The sequence below is a fragment of the Symphalangus syndactylus genome, chromosome 10 (assembly GCF_028878055.3).
Source record: "Symphalangus syndactylus isolate Jambi chromosome 10, NHGRI_mSymSyn1-v2.1_pri, whole genome shotgun sequence".
Taxonomy (NCBI): domain Eukaryota; kingdom Metazoa; phylum Chordata; class Mammalia; order Primates; family Hylobatidae; genus Symphalangus; species Symphalangus syndactylus.
Window position 1 is genome coordinate 49,933,526 of NC_072432.2, and position 20,408 is coordinate 49,953,933.

Sequence of the window (20,408 nt, forward strand, 5' to 3'; positions counted from 1 at the left end):
CACATAAGCCCTTTAAAACGCAGAAAGAGCCTGGGCGCGGTGGCTCACGCCTATAATCCCAGCACTTTTGGGAGGCCAAGGTGGGTGGATCACCTGAGGTCAGGATTTCGAAACCAGCCAGGCCAATATGGTGAAACCCCTGTCTCTACTAAAAATAACAAAAATTAGCTGGATATGGTGACGTATGCCTGTAGTCCCAGCTACTTGGGAGGCTGAGGCAAGATAATTGCTTGAGCCTGGGAGGCGAAGGTTGCAGTGAGCCGAGATTGTGCCGCTGCACTCCAGCCTGGGCAACAGAGCGAGACTCCACCTCAAAAAAAAAAAAAAAAAAAAGGCAGAAGGGACAGTTGGGTTCAAAGTTTGAGAGGGACTCAAACTGTTTTGAAAGTGGAGGGGCCACATGGGAAGAAATGCAGGCAGCCAAGAGGAGCTGAGGGTGCCCCTGGTTGACATTCAGCAAGGACACAGGAAACTCAGTCCTGGAACCAAAAACAAATGGATTCTGCCAACAACCTTACTCTGCTTGGTTCTTTAGAGAAGAATGTCCAGCTAAGAGTTCAGCTGGCTGACACTTTGACTTGTCCTTTTGATACGCTGAACAGAACCTAACCTAGCCTAGACTTCTGACCTCCACAATTGGGAGATAATAAATGGGTATTGTTTTAAGACATTAACTTGATGGTAATTTGTTACTCAAGCAATAGAAAACAAATACAGTTCCCTTCCATTTCCATAACCTCACTCTCGTGTTCAAACCGTGGGACCTTATCAAAACCTGGAATGTGAATATTAAATGCCAGTATCCCACTCAGTGACCTGATCCTCCTGTTTCAACTTTTGCCATCTCCATGTGACCCCTCCATGTACTGTCTTTCTCTCTGCCTATTCCTGGCTTCGCTTTCCTATGATGATGAATCACTTCACTCACATGACTCCTTTGCTTCATCTTTCTATTGCCTTACCCACCCAACAAAACCGTACCCTAGAATTTATCTCACCCTTTACCTTCACATCTTTGTGAATAAGAAAGCCATGCCCATTTGCAGCTTTCGAACCACTGTTTTTAGAGTCCCATCCCAAGTAGTAGGGGCCTTGGTGTTGCTGTGCGATCTCTATGTCTCATATTAGTGTTGGGAGGAAAAACTTCCTCTGCCAACTTAGGTCCAGTGCTTGGGGGCCTGTAAATTAATTGGCAATAGATGGATTAACAGGAGAATAGACAAGGTTTATTTACACTTATTCAGGTGAAGAGGCTCTCTGTACAGTTAGGGATGAGAATTTATACGCCAATAATATGGGAAAAGGGAGGAGGAGAGAAGGTGATCTATGGGAAAGCAAATATACTTTTATGGAAAGACAAATGGGCTTTTAGGGAAACAAATGATGGTACGACAATTTGTGATTATGTTCGGTTATGCAATTTGTCATTCAGGTGCAAGTGGTCTCCTTCCTGGCAGTGTAGTTTTCTTCCTGGCAGTGAAGTCTCCTTATTGGCAGTGAAGCTCCCCAAGAGGGAATTTATGGCAGCTTCACTCTCTGAAAGCTCTGGCTTTAGTCAAATAAGGGAAGCTCCAGAAAGGCTTCTTTCTGTATCTGCTGTGTCTTAAATGTTTCAGTTTAAAATACTCTTCATACCAACTCAGTGGGTGCCAGTGGGTCCCTCCATTAGCATCCTCTTCCATTTCCTTGGGGCCTTGTGGTGAGCAGAAAAATGGCCTCTCAAAGGTGTCCATGTCTTATTCCCTAGAATGTGAATGATAGGTTACTTTAGCAAAGGAGAATTAAGGTACCAGATGAAATGAAGATTGTTAATCAAATGATTTTCTCTTTTTTTTTTTTTTTTTTTTGAGATGGAGTCTAGCTCTGTTGCCCAGGCTGGAGTGCAGTGGCACAATCTTGGCTCACCACAACCTCCGCCTTCCGGGTTCAAGCAATTCTCCTGCCTCAGCCTCCCTAGTAGCTGGGGCTACAGGCGCATGCCACCATGCCTGCTTAATTTTTGTATTTTTAGTAGAGATGGGGTTTCACTATGTTGGCCAAGCTGGTCTTGAACTCCTGACCTCGTAATCCACCCGCCTCGGCCTCCCAAAGTGCTGGGATTATAGGTGTGAGCCTGCCCAAATGAATGTACCTGGCCCAAATAACTTTAAAATAGGGAGATTATCCTGGCTTACCCAGTGGGCCTATTGTAATAACAAGGGTCCTTAAAGGTGGAAGAGGGAGGCAGAAGAAAATCAAAGATGTGATGACAGAAGCAGGGTCACAGAACTGCTATGCTGCTGGCTTTGAAGATGGAGAAAGGGGCCAAGAGCCAAGGAATGCAGGTAGCCTTTACAAGATGGAAAAGGTTCCAGAAAGGAGCACAGACCTGCTGACATTTTGATTTTAGACCACTAGACCCATTTTAGACTTCTGACCCATAGAAATGTAATATACTTGTGTTGTCTTAAACCACTAAGTTTGTGGCTATTTGTTATGGCAGCAATAGAAAACTAATAGAAGTCTATTCAAATATTCATCATTTTCTCAAATCCTGAATCAGCCATTCACACCCATACCCTCAGCACATCCATCAACTTCAGAGAGGAAGTATAGTTATGGGCCAGATATTTATTTCAATTTCCTCTAATTAAAACATTTACCTCTGCCAGGTGTGGTGGCTCACACCTGTAATCCCAGCACTTTGGGAGTCCAAGGCAGGCAGATCTCTTTGACGCCAGGAGTTCGAGACCAGCCGAGGCAACATGGTGAGACCCCATCTCTACTAAAAATACAAAAGTTAGCCAGGCATGGTGGTGCGTGCCTGTAATCCCAGCTACTTGGGAGGCTGAGGCAGGAGAATTGCTTAAACCCAGGAGGTGGAGGTTGTGGTGAGCTGAGATTGTGCCACTGCCCTCCAGCCTGGACAACAGAGTGAGACTCTGTCTCAAAAACAAAAAACAACAACAAAAAATCCACTTACCTCCATGAGAATACATCCAACTTCCTTCCCTTTTGTTACAATTTTTTAAAAAGTTTCTGTATTAGTCTGTTCTCACGCTGCTAATAAAGACATACCTGAGACTGGGTAATTTATAAAGGAAAGAGGTTAATTGACTCACAGTTCAGCCTGGCTAGGGAGGCCTCAGGAAACTTACAATCATGGCAGAGGGGGAAGCAAACACGTCCTTCTTCACATGGTGGCAGGAAGGAGAAGTGCCTAGCAAAAGGGGAAAAGCCCCTCATGAAACCATCAGAGCTCGTGAGAACTCACTATCAGAACAGCAGCATAGGAGTAATCACCCCTGTGATTCAATTACCTCCCACCAGGTCCCTCCTGCAACACGTGGGGATTATGGGAACTACAATTCAAGATGAGCTGGGAGCCGTGGCTCATGCCTGTAATCCTAGTACTTTGGGAGGCCGAGGTGGTGGATCACCTGAGGTCAAGAGTTCGAGACCAGCCTGGCCAACATGGCAAAACCCTGTCTCTACTAAAAATACAAAAATTAACCGGGCATGATGGCACATGCTTGTAATCCCAGCTACTCAGGAGGCTGAGGCAGTAGAATCACTTGAACCCGCAAGGCAGAGGTTGCAGTGAGCTGAGATCACACCACTGCACTCTAGTCTGGGCGACAGAGCAAGACTCCGTCTCAGAAAAAAAAAGATGAGATTTGGGTAGGGACACAGCAAAACCATATCAATTTCCTTTTTTTAAATAGATATATATATATAAAGGCAATTTTGTAACTTATTTGATGTATTTGATGCTCAGTGGTTAGTTCTCATCCACACAGACTATCTGTAGATTTTTGAAAATGGTAACAAGTATATAGGTAACCAGGTATGTACCAAATTATAGAGCTTGTTTGGTGAATCTTTACCCTCATTACATTTTCTGAACAACTGCACACAGATGCGATATGGAACATTCCTTATTCCTTTGGCTCAGACAGCTTTGTTGAACCTGGTATTAACACACGCATCTGGAGTTCCCATCTCTTTCACGGCAAATTTCCGGATCTCTCTGAGTGCCCCAGGGGCAGGCTTCTTGAAGCCCACTCTATGAATGCGCTTGTGAATGCCAATGGCTTATTCTTGGGTCACTACCTCTTTTATGGCAGAATAGCCCTCTTCTTCTCGCCACTTTTCTTTGCAGGAGCCATTCTGCCTGGCCCAATTTGGAAAAGAAGATCGTGAGGGATTCTTAAGTTTCCTTTTCTTTTCTAATTCTAATTCCTCTGGATCCCATTTCCATTATGCTTCCTAAGGGACCTGATACTACCAATAACCCTTTCTTTCTTTATGGCTTGTCCTCTTGGCATGCACACATGTTTTAGTCTGTCTAATTCAAACCAAATGAATATTTTGTCTGAACCCTAAGATAGCCTCTAGCTATATTCCTTTCTCTCACCTTCCTTTTATACTGAAATCTTTAGGAATAGTTTTAAACTGTTTCCATTATTTTATTTACAATAACTGTTTGCACCATTATAGACTGAACTTTCTCTTGCCAAATTAGTCAAAGGCCCTGATAGCTGTGAGCTGGGCTGTGGGGGAATACTGTGCACATAGCCTCTCTTCCACTGTTATTTTCTTAACTTGGAGCAGTAATGAAAATAGATATACTCGGGATGAATACATCTGTTATATATGTAACCCAAATGTCCCCAGGCCCATGGTGAATCCTGTCTGAAACCTGACCTTGCCAAGGGAAAATTGACAATTCTGGAGTTCACCTTTGGAGTAAGCACTAAGAAATGTAGCATACTGGGGCCTTACCAGCTCTTTGCAACTGGAGCACAGGCATTCAGCAGGAGTCTCAATATGGGGCTTTATAAATACTGGGCAGTGACTCTTGTCTGGTAAAATGAAAGAAAGGTCCTGTGGTGGAGGGCAGAGGGCAATGGCTTGGAAGGCTGTGAGTCACTTAACCTTTAACCTTGTGCAAGTCAGTCTCCTTTGCACTGGTGACTTATCTGTAAAATGAGGAAAGTCATCTAACATCTGACCTAATGAGGAAGGTCTTTTTTCTCTAAAATTCTATGGCTAGCTCCAAAAACAATGCTAACTTACAAGTTAAAATGACTCATTTCTATACAATGCAATACATTAATAAAATGCTGGCTTTAATCTGAACTTATCAAATAGAATTTGATAAAATATTAGGATGAGGTTAGGAACTAATACAACTTTATTTTGAATTTTTATTTAATTTACCACTGCCTCCCAATATAACTTTAGTTAGCAAATAAACCAACCTATAAATATGCAACATCACAATCTAAAATATTTTTAAAATTAGACTAAAATTAAGGAAAAATTTTTTATTTTTATTTACTTTTTTATTTTATTTTTTAAATTTTTTATTTTATTATTATACTTTAGGTTTTAGGGTACATGTGCACAATGTGCAGGTTTGTTACATATGTATCCATGTGCCATGTTGGTTTGCTGAACCCATTAACTCGTCATTTAGCATTAGGTATATCTCCTAATGCTGTCCCTCCCCGCTCCCGGAAAAATTTTTTAGTTATAGTCCTATTTCAAGTTAGGACTCTAAGTATTGTCATGTGTCTTTATATGGATATTTTATCAGTTTATTTTACTTTTAAACAAAATCTGTTTTTCATTATAAAATTTATAATTTTCTAAATTTGTTACATAAAATTTAGAAAATTACACTAAAATACAAGATAAAAGACATTCCATGTTACTACCCAGAACAAATGAACACTTTCCTGCTATTTTTCTTTCTTTCTTTTTTTTTTTAGAGTGGGGTCTCACTCTGATCGTGGCTCACTGCAGCCTTGAACCCCTGGGCTCAAGCAATCCTTCCACCTCAGCCCCCCAAAAAGCTAGGTCCACAGGCATGTGCCATCACATCCAGCTAATTTTTAAAAAATTGTTTGCAGAGACAGGGGCTCCCTGTGTTGCCTAGGCTTGTCTCGAATTCCTGGGCTCAAGCAATCCTCTGGCCTCCTCCCAAAGTGCTGGGATTACAGGAGTGAGCTGTCACTCCTTGACCAGCAATTTTCTATGTATAGGGTTTTTTTTTGAGATGGAGTCTCACGTCACCCAGGCTAGAGTGCAGTGGCATGATCTTGGCTCACTGCAGCCTCTGCCTCCCTGGCTCCAGCGATTCTCCTGCCTCAGCCTCCTGGGTAGCTGGGATTACAGGCATGAGCTACCATGCCCGGCTAATTTTTGTATTTTTAGTAGAGAAGGGTTTCACCATGTTGGCCAGGCTGCTCTCCAACTCCTGACATCAGGTGATCCACTCGCCTCGGCCTCCCAAAGTGCTAGGATTACAGGCGTGAGCCACTGTGACTGGCCTCTATGTATAGAGTTTTGATTTGTTTTTACTTTGCATAATTACAGAATGCTATATTCAACTAAGTATCCATTTTTAAAAATGTGCTTCATATCAGTTTCATGTGTGTTTTCTCCATTTTTGTTCAGTCTCCTCCTGTAGTGCCTTCAGATCTTGCTGGAAATGCTTTCATTTTTTCTGGTATCATAAAATTTTATTCTTTTCACTTATCTGGGTGAGCTAAAAAGAAAATTAAAATAAAATTTATTTTTTGGAGATTTTTCAGTTTTTGCAAACAGTCATTAACGGCCAGGTCTGAAAACTTTATCTTAATTTTTTTTTTTTCTTGAGACAGAGTCTCACTCTGTGGCCCAGGCTGGAGTGCAGTGGTGGGATCTCGGGTCATTGCAACCTCTGCCTCCTGTGTTCAAGCGCTTCTCGTTCCTTAGCCTCGCGAGTAGCTGGGATTACAGCCTCGCCACCACACCCAGCTAACTTTTGTATTTTTAGTAGAGGCAGGGTTTCACCATGTTGGCCAGGCTGGTCTCGAACTCCTGGCCTCAAGTGATCCGCCTGCATCAGCCTCCCAAAGTGCTGGGATTACAGGCATGAGCCACCGTGCTGGCCTTAATTTTGTCTTAAAATGAACTATGACTAATATGTATTTCTATATGGGCCTTTAAGGGTTTTGAAACTGACAGAAATTAATTCAAAAGAATAATTTTACCCAAATGTTTGGGCGCATCATGAATATATACCTTAAAGTTCTTTTAAAAAGCATGCGGTATGGTATTTTTAAAATTCTTTTAAAAAATTACGTATAGTCAATTTTCTTATCTAGGCTTCCTAGCTAAAACTTTCCTGCATTGGGTGAACCATTAATAGTTATTCCTAGTCTTGATTTAAACAACTTAAATATGATGATTTTTGTTTGTAAATGCAAACCAGAAAATATCTGCCTGCAGGTACTAATTTCCCAGGGTAGACGCACCAGGTAGATGTTGGGATGGCTACACTCACAAAGCGTGATGGCCCGTTTCCTGAACATGCGCAATCACTTTCTAGCCTTTCCACACCATCAGAATATTGCACAAAAGTATGTCAGTCACAGGAGTGTAAAGAATAACATTTAAACTATGGTAATATTTTCATTCAGGAAGTTTCTCCCCTTTCCCTCCTTGGGTTAGATTCAGTCCCTGATTTTTTTAGGCCCTGGGGCGCAAGCATCCACTTTCTCAGAATGCCATTCACCAGAAACCACCCATTTAACTTGCTCTGGGGGCGAGCAGCGCTTGTGACTGAGCAACCTGCACATCAGCGTCCGCGGTGCTTCGGCGCTCCGGCCAGTGGCGGTGACCAAACCCAGCTAGGCCAGAGGAGGTATTGATCAGCCCAATGAGCGCCTGGTGATTCTCGTAGTTAATCACACCGGTTCATTTCGTTCGATCCCGGAGGCGGGAGTGTTTGGCTTGTCCCTGCGTGTCACGGCAGGGTGACCCTAGCCCCGAGGGAGGGCGGTGGTACTAGTCCTGCTGGCGGCTCAGCGCCGCGGGACACGTGTGCGCTTTCAGCCGGGTCGCAGGGCACTTATCGCGGCCCGGCAGTCGGGGCCACGCCTCACCCCCGCCCGCGAACCCCGACCTCGGGAAACCCGGGGCGCTGGGGAGGGGCCACTACGTTCAGCTCTGGCCGTCCACAGTCCGAGGCGCGGGTTAGGAAGTTCGTGTCAGCGCTGCCTGAGCTCGTCCCCTGGAAGTCCGGGTCTCCCCAGGCCTCCACCCGCCAGTTCCCATCGTGACCTCGAGCAGCAGCCCCTCCCACGCCAGCCGCAGCGCGAGGGGAGCGCTCGGACGCGCCGGGTGTGGTTCGGGGAAGGGGTTGTGCCGCACGCGGGCTGCGTGCTGTGCCCACACAAAAGGTTCCGGGCGCGCAGGAGGGAAGAGGCAGTGCCCGCCACTCCCACTGAGATTGAGAGACGCGGCAAGGAGGCAGCCTGTGGAGGAGCTGGGGAGGATTTAGGAACGCACCGTGCACATGCATGGTGGCCTTGTTAAGTGGAAACTGCTGCTTTAGGGTTTGTTTGGAAGGTCCGGGTGACTCATCCCAACATTTACATCATTAATTGTTAAAGCTCTGCCTCCCACCGCGCGCATCCTGAGATCCTGAGCCTTTGGTTAAGACCGAGCTCTATTAAGCTGAGTGAGTAAATGGTAAAAGCCAGTTTCGCTGAGTGTGCGTCTGGAAAGTTTGGTGGGCGTTGTGTATATATTTGTTAGAAAATAGATAACCGTTGAAACGAGATGACTGAGTTTTTTAGCCTCTCACAGTTTCATTTGAAAGTGGGTATGCAGTTTAAAACTGACAGTTCAAAGTGGTTGTTCAGAAAATGATGTTCTGGTGCAAACTGATTCCGGGTCCCATAGTGTGTTAAGTGTGGGTTGGTAAAAACTCTTGGCCTTTCTCCAAATGTATGAAATTAAAGTTGATATTGGAAGGATAAAAACCCACTGAGCACGGAAGTTACTATAGGTGGAGGAAACATTTGTTGATGTTAATATTTTGAAGGGGTTGACCAATATATTGTCATTTACCTATCCCCTTTATGTTCTGGGAATAGGTAAATGACAAATTATTGGTCAATCCCTTTAAAGCTTTGGATAGTTTGCTAAAGAATTATTGAACTCCCTTTTGTAATTTTCTGTGGATAGTTGAGTGCTCTTACTCCCCTCTCAGTGCTAGAGATATCCCCTAAAGCTTGATTCTTAGGAGGATCTTACAGCTGTCTTATCATTTGAATTTCAGCTAGTCATAAATAAATATGCCAGAGTAGTAAGGAAGAGATGTTTTTTATTGATATTCTTTACAAAACAGTGTTTTCAGAGTACAGCTTTGACTGGATTGTATAGATCTTGATGAGAAAGGTTTCAACGACAAAGATGGCATGTTAAGTCTAACATTACCCTTCCATTATAAACATTGAAAGATGTTGGTTATTTTATTATTTTATAATAACTTTTAATTGTGAAATAATTTGAGAGTTACTGAAAATTTGCAAAAAATAGTACAGAGAGTTCCCATAATATCATGCATAACAAGGGCCAAAACTAATAACATGGGCATGCTACTATAATACAATGAACTAAACTACAGACTTTATTTGGATTTCACTTGTCTTTCCACTGTCCTTTTTCTGCCCAGGATCCAATTGATGATCTCACTTTGCATTTAACTGCTAAATATCCTTAATTTTCTCTGATCTGTGACAGTTCCTCAGCCTTTCACTGTTTTTTCATGGACCTTGACACTAGTGAAGAAGACCTGGTCAGTTAATTTGTAGAATGCCCCTCAATTTGTGTTTTCTTGATGTTTAGTGTCATGATTAGATGAATGTTCTACATTTTGGGGAAAAATGTCACAGAAGTAAAGTTTCCATCTCAGCATGTCATATTGGGTACATGATGTCGATACTTTTTTTTTTTTTTTTTGAGACTGAGTCTTGCTTTATTGCCCAGACTGGAGTGCAGTGGCACGATCTCAGCTCACTGCAACCTTTGCTTCCCAGGTTCTAGCGATTCTCCTGCCTCAGCCTCCTGAGTAGCTGGGATTACAGGTGCCTGCCACCACGCCCGGCTAATTTTTTGTGTTTTTCATAGAGACAGGTTTCATGTTGGCCAGGCTGGTCTCGAACTCCTGACCTCTAGTGATCCTCCTGCCTTGGCCTCCCGAAGTGCTGGGATTACAGGCGTGAGCCACTGTGCCCTAGCCGATACTTCTTATTACGTATGATGTTAATCTGTTTGCCAGATTCCCTTTGTATTTGAGATCTTGGGAGAGAAACCTGGACTACCATTTCTCCTTAAACTTGTATTCATTAATTTAAGCATCCATTTGTGGAACATGTTTAGTGGGTTTTTTTTTTCTAATGGTTAAACAAACCCCCATTTTCTTCCTTCTACATTTTTTAATTAAAATTCCCTTCTGTAGGGAAGAGTTGACCCTTCTCTCCTGTTCATTGATTCAGTTATTTGTATCAGTACGGGCTCATGGATATTTGTTTTGTTATATGGGTTATAATCCAATATTATCAGTATTTAATTTGCTGCTCAAATTGTTTTGGCTTTCACCACTGGGACCTTTTTCAGGTTGGCACCTGTGCCACTTTGACATACACTTCCTTTTTCTTTTTCCTTCTTTTTTTTTTTTTTTGAGACGGAGTCTTGTCGCCCAGGCTGGAGTACAGTGGCACGATCTCGGCTCACTGCACCCTCCGCCTCCCAGGCTCAAGCGATTCTTGTGCTTCAGCCTACCAAGTAGCTGGGATTACAGGTATGTAGCACCACACTTGGCTACTTTTTGTATTTTTTAGTAGAGACAGGGTTTTCCATGTTGGCCAGGCTGGTCTCAAACTCCTGGCCTCAAGTGATCTGCCCGCCTCAGCCTCCCAAAGTGCTGGGATTACAGGTGTGAGCCATCGTGCCCAGACTGTTTTTCTTTTTTAATGCATTTCTTGATTTCTGGCATCAGAGAATGCTCAGGCTTATTTTGTATTTTCCATGTCCCAACCTTGGAATGATCCATTTCTCCAAGGCACTGTGGTTATTTTGCTTTAGAATGGTATTAGAAGCTAAGATCTGGACACTGGATGTTCTATTAGAGTTACCTTTTTTTTTTTTTTTGAGATGGAATCTTGCTCCAGGCCAGAGTGCAGTGGTGGGATCTTGGCTGACTGCAACCTCCCCTTCCTGGGTTCAAGCAATTCTCCTGCCTCAGCCTCCTGAGTAGCAGGGATTACAGGCATGTGCCACCACGCCCAGCTAATTTTTAATGTTTTTAGTAGAGACGGGGTTTTGCCATGTTCCAGGCTGGTCTCGAACTCCTGACTTTGGGTGATCCACCCGCCTCGGCCTCCCCAAGTGCTGGGAATACAGGCGTGAGCCACGGCACCTGGCCTAAAGTTACTTTTGAACTTTTTATGTTTAATAAAAAGTTTGTGACTTAGCAAATGCTAAGTCTGAAAAGATTGGTGTCAGGCCTCTGAGCCCAAGCTAAGCCATCATATACCCTGTGACCTGCACTTACACATCCAGATGGCCGGTTCCTGCCTTAACTGATGACATTACCTTGTGAAATTCCTCCTCCTGGCTCATCCTGGCTCTGTACTGCCTCAAGGCTTCACAGACAGCCCCCATTACTTCAGTCAAACCCAAATTTCTTCCTCATCTGTTACCTATCTTGGCATAATTCTTCATAAAAACACATGTACTCTCCCTGCCAATCGTGTCTGACTGATCTCTCAAACCCCAACACCTTCTACGAAACAACAACTCCTTTCCTTCCTAGGCATGGTTGGATACTTTCGACTTTGGATACCTGGTTTCGCCATCCTAACAAGGCCATTATATAAACTCACAAAAGGAAACCTAGCTGACTCCATAGATCCTAAATCCTTTCCCCACTCCTCTTTCCATTCCTTGAAGACAGCTTTAGAGACTGCCCCCGACCCTAGCTCTCCCTGACTCATCCCAACCCTTTTCATTACACACAGCCGAAGTGCAGGGCTGTGCAGTCAGAATTCTTACACAAGGACCAGGATCACGTCCTGTAGCCTTTTTGTCCAAACGACTTGACCTTACTGTTTTAGCCTAGCCATCATGTCTCCGTGCAGCAGCTGCCACCACCCTAATACTTTTAGAGGCCCTCAAAATCACAAACTATGCTCAACTCACTCTCTACAGCTCTCATAACTTCCAAAATCTATTTTCTTCCTCACACCTGATGCATATACTTTCTGCTCCCCGGCTCCTCCAGCTATACTCTCTCTTTGTTGAGTCTCCCACAGTTACCATTGTTCCTGGCCCAGACTTCCATCTGGCCTCCCACATTATTCCTGATACCACACCTGACCCCCATGACTGTATCTCTCTGATCCACGGGCATTCACACCATTTCCACGTGTTTCCTTCTTTCCTGTTCCTCACCCTGAACACACTTGGTTTATTGATGGTAGTTCCACCAGGTCTAATTGCCACTCACCAGCAAAGGCAGGCTATGCTATAGTATCTCCCACATCTATCATTGAGGCTACCGCTCTGCCCCGCTGCACTACCTCTCAGCAAGTCAAACTCATTGCCTTAAGTCAAGCCCTCACTCTTGCAAAGGGACTACAAGTCAGTATTTATACTGACTGTAAATATGCGTTCCATATCCTGCACCACCATGCAAGAAGTTTCCTCACTACACAAGGGTCCTCTATCATTAATGCCTCTTTAATAAAAACGCTTCTCAAAGCTGCTTTACTTCCAAAGGAAGCTGGAGTCATTCACTGCAAGGGCCATCAAAAAGGTATCATATCCCATCGCTCAGGAAAATGCTTATGCTGATAAGTTAGCTAAAAAAGCAGCTAGCGTTCCAACTTCTGTCCTTCATGGTCAGTTTTTCTCCTTCACATTGGTCACTCCCACCTACTCCCCCACTGAAACTTCCACCTATCAATCTCTTCCCACACAAGGCAAATGGTTCTTAGATCAAGGAAAATATCTCCTTCCAGCCTCACAGGCCCATTCTATTCTGTCATCATTTCATAACCTCTTCCATGTAGGTTACAAGCTGCTAGCTTTCCTCTTAGAACCTCTCATTTCCTTTCCATTGTGGAAATCTGTCCTCAAGGTAATCACTTCTCAGTGTTCCATCTGCTATTCTATTACTCCTCAGGAATTTCTTAGGCCCCCTCCCTTCCCTACACATCAAGCTTGGGGTTTTGCCCCCCCCAGGACTGGCAAATTGACTTTATTCACATGCCCTGAGTCAGGAAACTAAAATACCTCTTGGTCTGGATAGACACTTTCACTGGATAGATAGAGGCCTTTCCCATAGGGTCTGAGAAGGCCACCATGGTCATTTCTTCCCTTCTGTCAGACAGAATTCCTCGGTTTGGCCTTCCCACCTCTATACGGTTTGATAGCGGACCGGCCTTTATTAGTCAAATCACCCAAGCAGTTTTTCAGGCTTTTGGTATTCAGTGAAACCTTTATACCCCTTACTGTCCTCAACCTTCAGGAAAGGTAGAACAGACTAATGGTCTTTTGAAAACACACCTCACCAAGCTCAGCCACCAACTTAAAAAGGACTGGACAATACTTTTACCACTTGCCCTTCTCAGAATTCGGGCCTGTCCTCAGAATGCTATAGGGTACAGCCCATTTGAGCTCCTGTATGGATGCTCCTTTTTATTAGACCCCAGTCTCATTCCAGGCACCAGACCAACTTGGACTGCACCCCCCAAAACTTGCCATCCGTACTATCTTCTGTCTGGTCATACTCCTATTCACCGTTCCCAACTACTCATAAATGCCCTGCTCTTGTTTACACTGCCAGTTTACACTGTTTCTCCAAGCCACCACAGCTGATATCTCCTGGTGCTATCCCCAAACCGCCACTCTCAACTCTTAAAGTAAATAAATCATCTTTGCTGGCAGGGCTGTGCTGAACCTCCTTAGGCACTCTCTAATTGGATGTCCTGGGTCCTTCCAATTCTTAGTCCTTTAATATCTGTTTTTCTCCTTCTCTTACTCCGTTTAGTTTTTCAGTTCATACAAAACCATATCCAGGTCATCACCAATAATTATATACGACAATTGTTTCTTCTAACAACCCCACGATGTCACCCCTTACCACAAAATCTTCCTTCAGCTTAATCTCTCCCACTCTAGGTTCCGAGGCCTCGCCTAATTCCGCTCGAAGCAGCCCTGAGAAACATCGCCCATTATCTCTCCATACCACCCCCAAAAATTTTCACCACCCCAACACTTTACCACTATTTTGTTTTATTTTCCTTATTAATATAAGAAGACAGGAATGTCAGGCCTCTGAGCCCAAGCTAAGCCATCATATCCCCTGTGACCTGCACATATACATCCAGCTGGCTAGTTCCTGCCTTAACTGATGACATTCCACCACAAAAGAAGTGAAAATGGCCTGTTCCTGCCTTAACTGATGACATTACCTTGTGAAATTCCTTCTTCTGGCTCATTCTGGCTCAAAAGCTTCCCCACTGAGCACCTTGCAACCCCCAACCCCTGCCCGCCAGAGAACAACCCCCCTTTTTCCTTCACCTACCCAAATCTTATAAAACGGCCCCAGCCCTATCTCCCTTTGCTGACTTTCTTTTCGGACTCAGCCCACCTGCACCCAGGTGATTAAAAAGCTTTATTGCTCACACAAAGTCTGTTTGGTGGTCTCTTCACATGGACGCGAGTGAAAATTCGTATTGCCTTAAAAGTTTAAACACTGTGGAGGACTTGACTGTATTTGCCAACTTGGATTCAGTCTCTTATGGGAAAGAAGTAAAATTGGTAGTGTTTAGGAATTTTTAAAAGCTCCCATTTTTTTCTCAGATGAAACCCTGCCAGTGCTTCCAAAACAAATAATGCGTATGTGAGCTTCTATTTCTTAGGCTCTGGTAAGAAACCAGGATCATTTTATTAGCTGAGTAGCTTAAACTACATCCTAATATTATAATTTTGGTATCTGTTGATTGAATTCACAGTGAGAAAAGGATTTGAGACCCATATTTATGTTAGTCGTACTAGCAATGAAGAAATACTGTGTTTATAATGAGACATTATTTGGTCTGAGATGGTAACTGTACCCGTGGATTAGAGAGAGGATCCCTTGCAATAATTAATAAGCACTTCTATGATTTTGGAGTACACACACATTACACGCTCCTTCTTTTATATCTTTGTATACTGGATCATGATGTTTTTTGCTGTAGGTCTCAGAATTTTGAGAAGTAATGCTGCTGCTCACATTTAATTTTCTATTAATAATTTTTTTTTTTTTTTTTTTGAGATGGAGTCTCGCTCTGTCGCCCAGGATGGAGTGCAGTGGCGCCATCTCGGCTCACTGCAAGCTCCACCTCCCGGGTTCACGCCATTCTCCTGCCTCACCCTCCCCAGCAGCTGGGACTACAGGCGCCCACCACCACGCCCGGCTACTTTTTTGTATTTTTAGTAGAGACGGGGTTTCACTGTGTTAGCCAGGATGGTCTCGATCTCCTGACCTCGTGATCCACCTGCCTCGGCCTCCCAAAGTGCTGGAATTACAGGCATGAGCCACTGCACCCGGCCTCTGTTCATAATTTTTATTGCAATTCCGATGATTGAATTATAAACTGGAAAGGAGCAAGGATATTGATCTTCATGTAGTTGACATGTACTAGACTCACGGAGAATAAGGACTGGGTTGTAGGCACAGTGCTGTGTGGTTTTGGGTAAATCTAACTCACACTCGATTTTGTTTCCCCCTGGGGTCTTAGGATTCCAAAATTTTCTAATGACCCACCTCACTGCTGCTAATCTTCCCACAGTGCCAGTTGGGTGGAGTCAACCTTGCAAAGGGAGAAGAGAAAGGGTGATGACTTTCCCAGAGCTTCTGCCACTGTCCTCCCTATGTCTTCTAGCCCCAGTCACTACTCCTTTTATTTAAATTCATAGGGGCTTCTCAGCCAGTCCCGTCTTAAATGTAAATGAGTTATTCAGTTCCTGTGGGCCTGAAGCTAAACCACTGTCATTTATTTTTGGCCCTGTTTTACCAGTTTGGGCAGTGTAAGAGGAGGTCAGGAAATGGAATTGTTTGGGGCAGGCGATTTTGCAGAACATGCACAGATAAATAGGTTTCAGGGAGCTCTCATAGGCTATGGAGGGAAGGGTGCAGGACAGTGTCCTCATCTTGGCTCTCGATATTATTACGGTGGACTCTTATGTGGTCTCCCTGCATTGTCCCTACCCATGACCAAAGTCAGAGTGATCCTTTAAACCAGGCTTGTCCAACCTGCGTGTGGCCCAGGACGGCTTTGAATGCAGCCCAACACAAATTAGTAAACTTTCTTAAAACATTATGTGATTTTTTTTTTTAGCTCATCAGCTATTGTTAGTGTTAGCGTGTTTTATATGTGGCCAAGACAATTCTTCTTCCAGTGTGGCCCAGGGAAGCCAAAAGATTGGACACCCCTGCTTTAAATATAGATATCATTTCTTCACTCAGAACTTTCCTGTGCCTTCCAGTGTCATTCAGATCAAAGCCAAAGTCCTTCCTGTGGTCAGTGGTAGATACAACCTGAGTTCCTGCTCTCTTATCCTCCCTCACTCTGCTTCAGCCTCACTGGCCTCTTTGCTGTTCCTTAGACCAGCGCTTGGACATATACTGCTCCTCCAGAAGGCCACCCTCAGAGCTCTGCTCGAGGGCCTCACTGGAAAGGCCTTCCGTGACCACCTCTGTTGCCCAGGTTGGAGTGCATTGGTGTGACCTTGGCTCACTGCAATCTCTGCCTCCCAGGTTCAAGCAATTCTTGTGCCTCAGTCTCCCAAGTAGCAGGAATTACAGGTATGCGCCACCACACCCGGATAATTTTTGTATGTTTAATAGAGATAGGGTTTCACCATATTGTCCAGGCTGATCTCCAAATTCCGGGCCTCAAGCAATCCACCCACCTTGGCCTCCCAAAGTGCTGGGATTATAGGCGTGAGCAACCATTTCTGGCCCACCCTTCCTCTTTTGCTTTAATTTTTTTTTCTCCATAGCACTGTTGACTGATATTTTTCATATGTAACCTCACTGAGGGCAGGGATGTTTATCTGTTGTTTTGTTTTGTTCACTCCTGTAAGTCCAGTGCCTGCCAGATAATAGAAGTCTAGTAAATATTGAATTATTATTATTATTATTTTTTGAGACATAGTTTCACTCTTGTTGCCCAGAATGGAGTGCAATGGTGCAATCTCGACTCACTGCAACCTGTGCCTCCCAGGTTGCAGGAGAATTCAAGCAATTCTCCTGCCTCAGCCTCCCGAGTGGCTGGGGTTACAGGCATGGCTACCATGCCCAACTAATTTTGTATTTTTAGTAGAGACAGGGTTTCTCCAAGTTGGTCAGGCTGGTCTCGAACTCCTGACCTCAGGTGATCCGCCTGCCTCGGCCTCCCAAAGTTCTGGGATTACAGGCATGAACCACCGTGCCCGGCCAGAATTAATTTTATAGATGAGAAATAGGCTTGGAGAGGCTTAGCACTTTCTCCAGGGTTATGTGGCTAGGAAGTTTAAGGGGAGAAGGAGCTGAAACCCCACACATTCTGTGATGAATTGGATAGTATTTTATGGGCAGCCTTAGGATTTGAACGTCTCCATTCCCTCTGGGAAACTGCTGGCCAAATTACAGATTAGATTAAGAAAATTTGGGATGTAACACTCATGTAAATTGCACTTGGTCTATGATTTATGATTTGACGATTTTCTAGACTGAAGTTTTGGCTTTCTAATCACAGATTAAAACCAATTTGGACAGAATTCTTTTATTTATTTATTTTTATATTTTAGAGAAAGGATCTTGCTGTCACCCAGACTGGAGTATAGTGGCCTGATCTTGACTCACTGCAGCCTGGAACTCCCTGGGCTCAAGGGATCCCCCTGCCTCAGCCTCACAAGTAGCTAGGTCTGCAGGCATGTGCCACCACACACGGCTAATTTTTCAATTTTATTTTTTGTACAGACGAGCAGAATTCCTGCAGATTTTTGTGGGAATGTAAATGAAAAAACAGTAGCCTTGTAGGGTCTTATGTTCATTTGTTTCTATTCAAAGAGAGGATTTAGATTAAGCTGAAAAATTAAGGGGACAGAAAACTGATTAGTGGTTGTCAGGGGTTGTGGTAAGGAGAGGGGATTTCTTTGGGGTAACATGAATGATCTGTCTTGATTGTAGTGGTTACAGGACTGTGTACACTTTACAATGTCAGAAAACTGTGCTCTTAAAAAGGATGAATTTTACTGTTTACAATACTTTCTGTTTACAATACTTTTTCATGTTGACGGGTTTCCAATAAACATGATTAAAAAAAACAAAGATTAGGCAGAACTGTGAGTAGAGTTGGCATAGGATCCCTTCTAAAACAGCTTTTCCTTGGTAATAAGTATTAATTTCTGTAAGTTATTAATTTCCTATAGATACCTTGCTGGCTTTAATGAAAATCTTGTAGGATCAGGATATATAGGAGTGAGGGGAGGGTGGAGCTGGGACCTTGCAGTCAGGGACCCTCCAGAGTTCCAGGGTCAAGTCTTAGCTCCTGATCAGACGTGCAGCACCCTTTTGATGGTCTTTGCTTACCTTTTTAGCCTCATTTTATTACTGCCCCCCTCTGAAAACTAAATTCCAGCCTCATGAATGGTATACATGTCCCAACATATCTCTTTCGATGAAGGATTTTGCATTCCTTTACTAGAACAGCTTTTTCTCTTCTCCTTTCTTCTTTTCACATCTACAGTGGTCCCTTGGGATACAGTGGTCCCTTTGGGTGCATATACCCAAATCCCTGCATACTCAAGTCCCACAAGCAGCCCTGTGGAACCAGTGTATAGGCAGTCAGCCCTCTGTATACATGGGTTTGGCATTCTTCTATCTGCGTATAAGTGGACCATGTAGTTCAAACCTGTGCTGTTGAAGATTCAGCTGTACTTGGTCTGTCTTCTCTAGGAAATTGCTTCTAGACCCTCCCACCTCGCAGGTCTTGTGCTCCTTCAGGGATGGAACTGTCTTAATCTCTCAGTTATCAAAGGAATGTGAGGTTGTAGAAATTCAGGTGGGGAAGGACATTCCTGGCTGGAAGTATGTCCTGCATTGAAACAGGATAATTGTAGTTTTTGTGAACTACAGCTGTGTTAATCATATCGAGTTCTTAGGTAGGTTTGCTTCGAATTTGTCCTTACCTTTCACAAATTTCATGCTCAGTCTATTCTGTATGTGTGTTTTTGCTCTCTAAATTTTATAGGCAGTTCAGTAGTCTTACCAGAATCTAACTTCTGTAGAAGAGTTGTCAAAATCTACTCCTTAACATGGTTAGTGACTTCATCTTGCTAGTGCTTACACCTTTATTAAGCTACCTTGCAACAGAGTGTGATACATTGATTTAATCTTTCACTTAATAGGAATAATTGAGAACAGGATCTGAGGAACTCTGCAGGAAACTAAAATAGTAGATATCAGGTCCCTGCTTTTATGATAGCCAGCCTCTGTAGAGAAATTCAATTTTCAAATCCAAATATGACTTTTAGAAACTGCAGATTTGCAAGGAATTCTAAAGGAAATACTTTCATAAATATCATTTTTCTGTGTACTTAGTGTAGGATAGACACAAGGGCAAAGAGCATGAAGAAGAAGAAAGTTCATGCTCTGTGACCCAAGCTTGCAGAATGTTTTAATGCTGAATTGTTAAAGCTGTTATCTAAATACTGGTATATATTGCTAGAGAGTTTAGGGACTTTTTTTTGAGACAGGGTCTTGTCATGTTGCCCAAGCTGATCTCCTGTGCTCAAGAGATCATCCCCCCGCAGCCTCACAGCTGGAATTTCAGGCACAATAGTGCCAGGCTCTTTGGAACTTTTATAGGGAAGCCTGCGAGGGTGCCTGGAAGGGTTCAATGGATTCTTTTAGTTTTCTTTTTTACTTTCTTTCCTTCCTTTTCTCTCTTCTCTTTTTTCTTTCTTTCTTTCTTTCTTTCTTTCTTTCTTTCTTTCTTTCTTTTTCTCTCTTTCTCTCTCTCTCTCTTTCTTTCTTTCCTTCTTTCTTTTTTCTTTTTTTCTTCCTCTTTCCTTCCTTTCTTTCCCCTGTTCCTTCCTTCCTTCCTTCCTTCCTTCCTTCCTTCCTTCTCCTTTTTCTTTGCTTTTCTTTCTTTTTGACAGGGTTACTCTGTTGCCTAGGCTGGATTCCAGTGGCACAATCACAATTCACTGCAGCCTCTATCTCATGGACCCTCAAGGGATCCTCCCACCTCAGCCTCCCCAATAGGTGGGATCACAGGTGTGGACCACCATGCCTGGCTAAATTTGTTATAAAAATTAACGGGTTTTGGCCAAGCATGGTGGCTCACGCCTGTAATCCCAGCACTGTGGGAGGCCGAGGCAGGTGGATCACCTGAGATTGGGAGTTCAAGACCAGCCTGGCCAACATGGAGAAACTCCATCTTACTAAAAATACAAAATGAGCCAGGTGTGGTGGTGCATGCCTGTAATTCCAGCTACTTGGGAGGCTGAGGCAGGAGAATTGCTTGAACCCCGGAGGTGGAGGTTGC

At 43.7% G+C, this 20,408-nt stretch overlaps 1 protein-coding gene and 1 long non-coding RNA gene across 6 annotated transcripts in view; one reads left to right on the forward strand and one right to left on the reverse strand.

Annotated features, from left to right (window-relative positions):
- ABCG2 (ATP binding cassette subfamily G member 2 (JR blood group)) overlaps nucleotides 1-20,408 on the forward strand; it is a 136,656-nt gene that overhangs the window by 58,078 nt on the left and 58,170 nt on the right. The window contains exon 1 of one of the 5 annotated variants that reach the window (XM_055297035.2): nucleotides 8,003-8,505. The exons of 3 other annotated variants lie outside the window; for them this stretch is intronic. The gene's annotated coding sequence lies outside the window, so the exon portion shown is untranslated. Of the gene's footprint in view, nucleotides 1-8,002; nucleotides 8,506-20,408 lie in introns of those variants that run through there. One more of the 5 variants, XM_055297033.2, reaches the window with a different exon arrangement.
- LOC129492141 (uncharacterized) lies at nucleotides 1,205-2,865 on the reverse strand. The gene is made up of 2 exons (XR_008660748.2): nucleotides 2,643-2,865; nucleotides 1,205-1,743 (listed from the first exon to the last, which is right to left on the reverse strand). It is a non-coding gene; the product is annotated as an uncharacterized lncRNA (long non-coding RNA).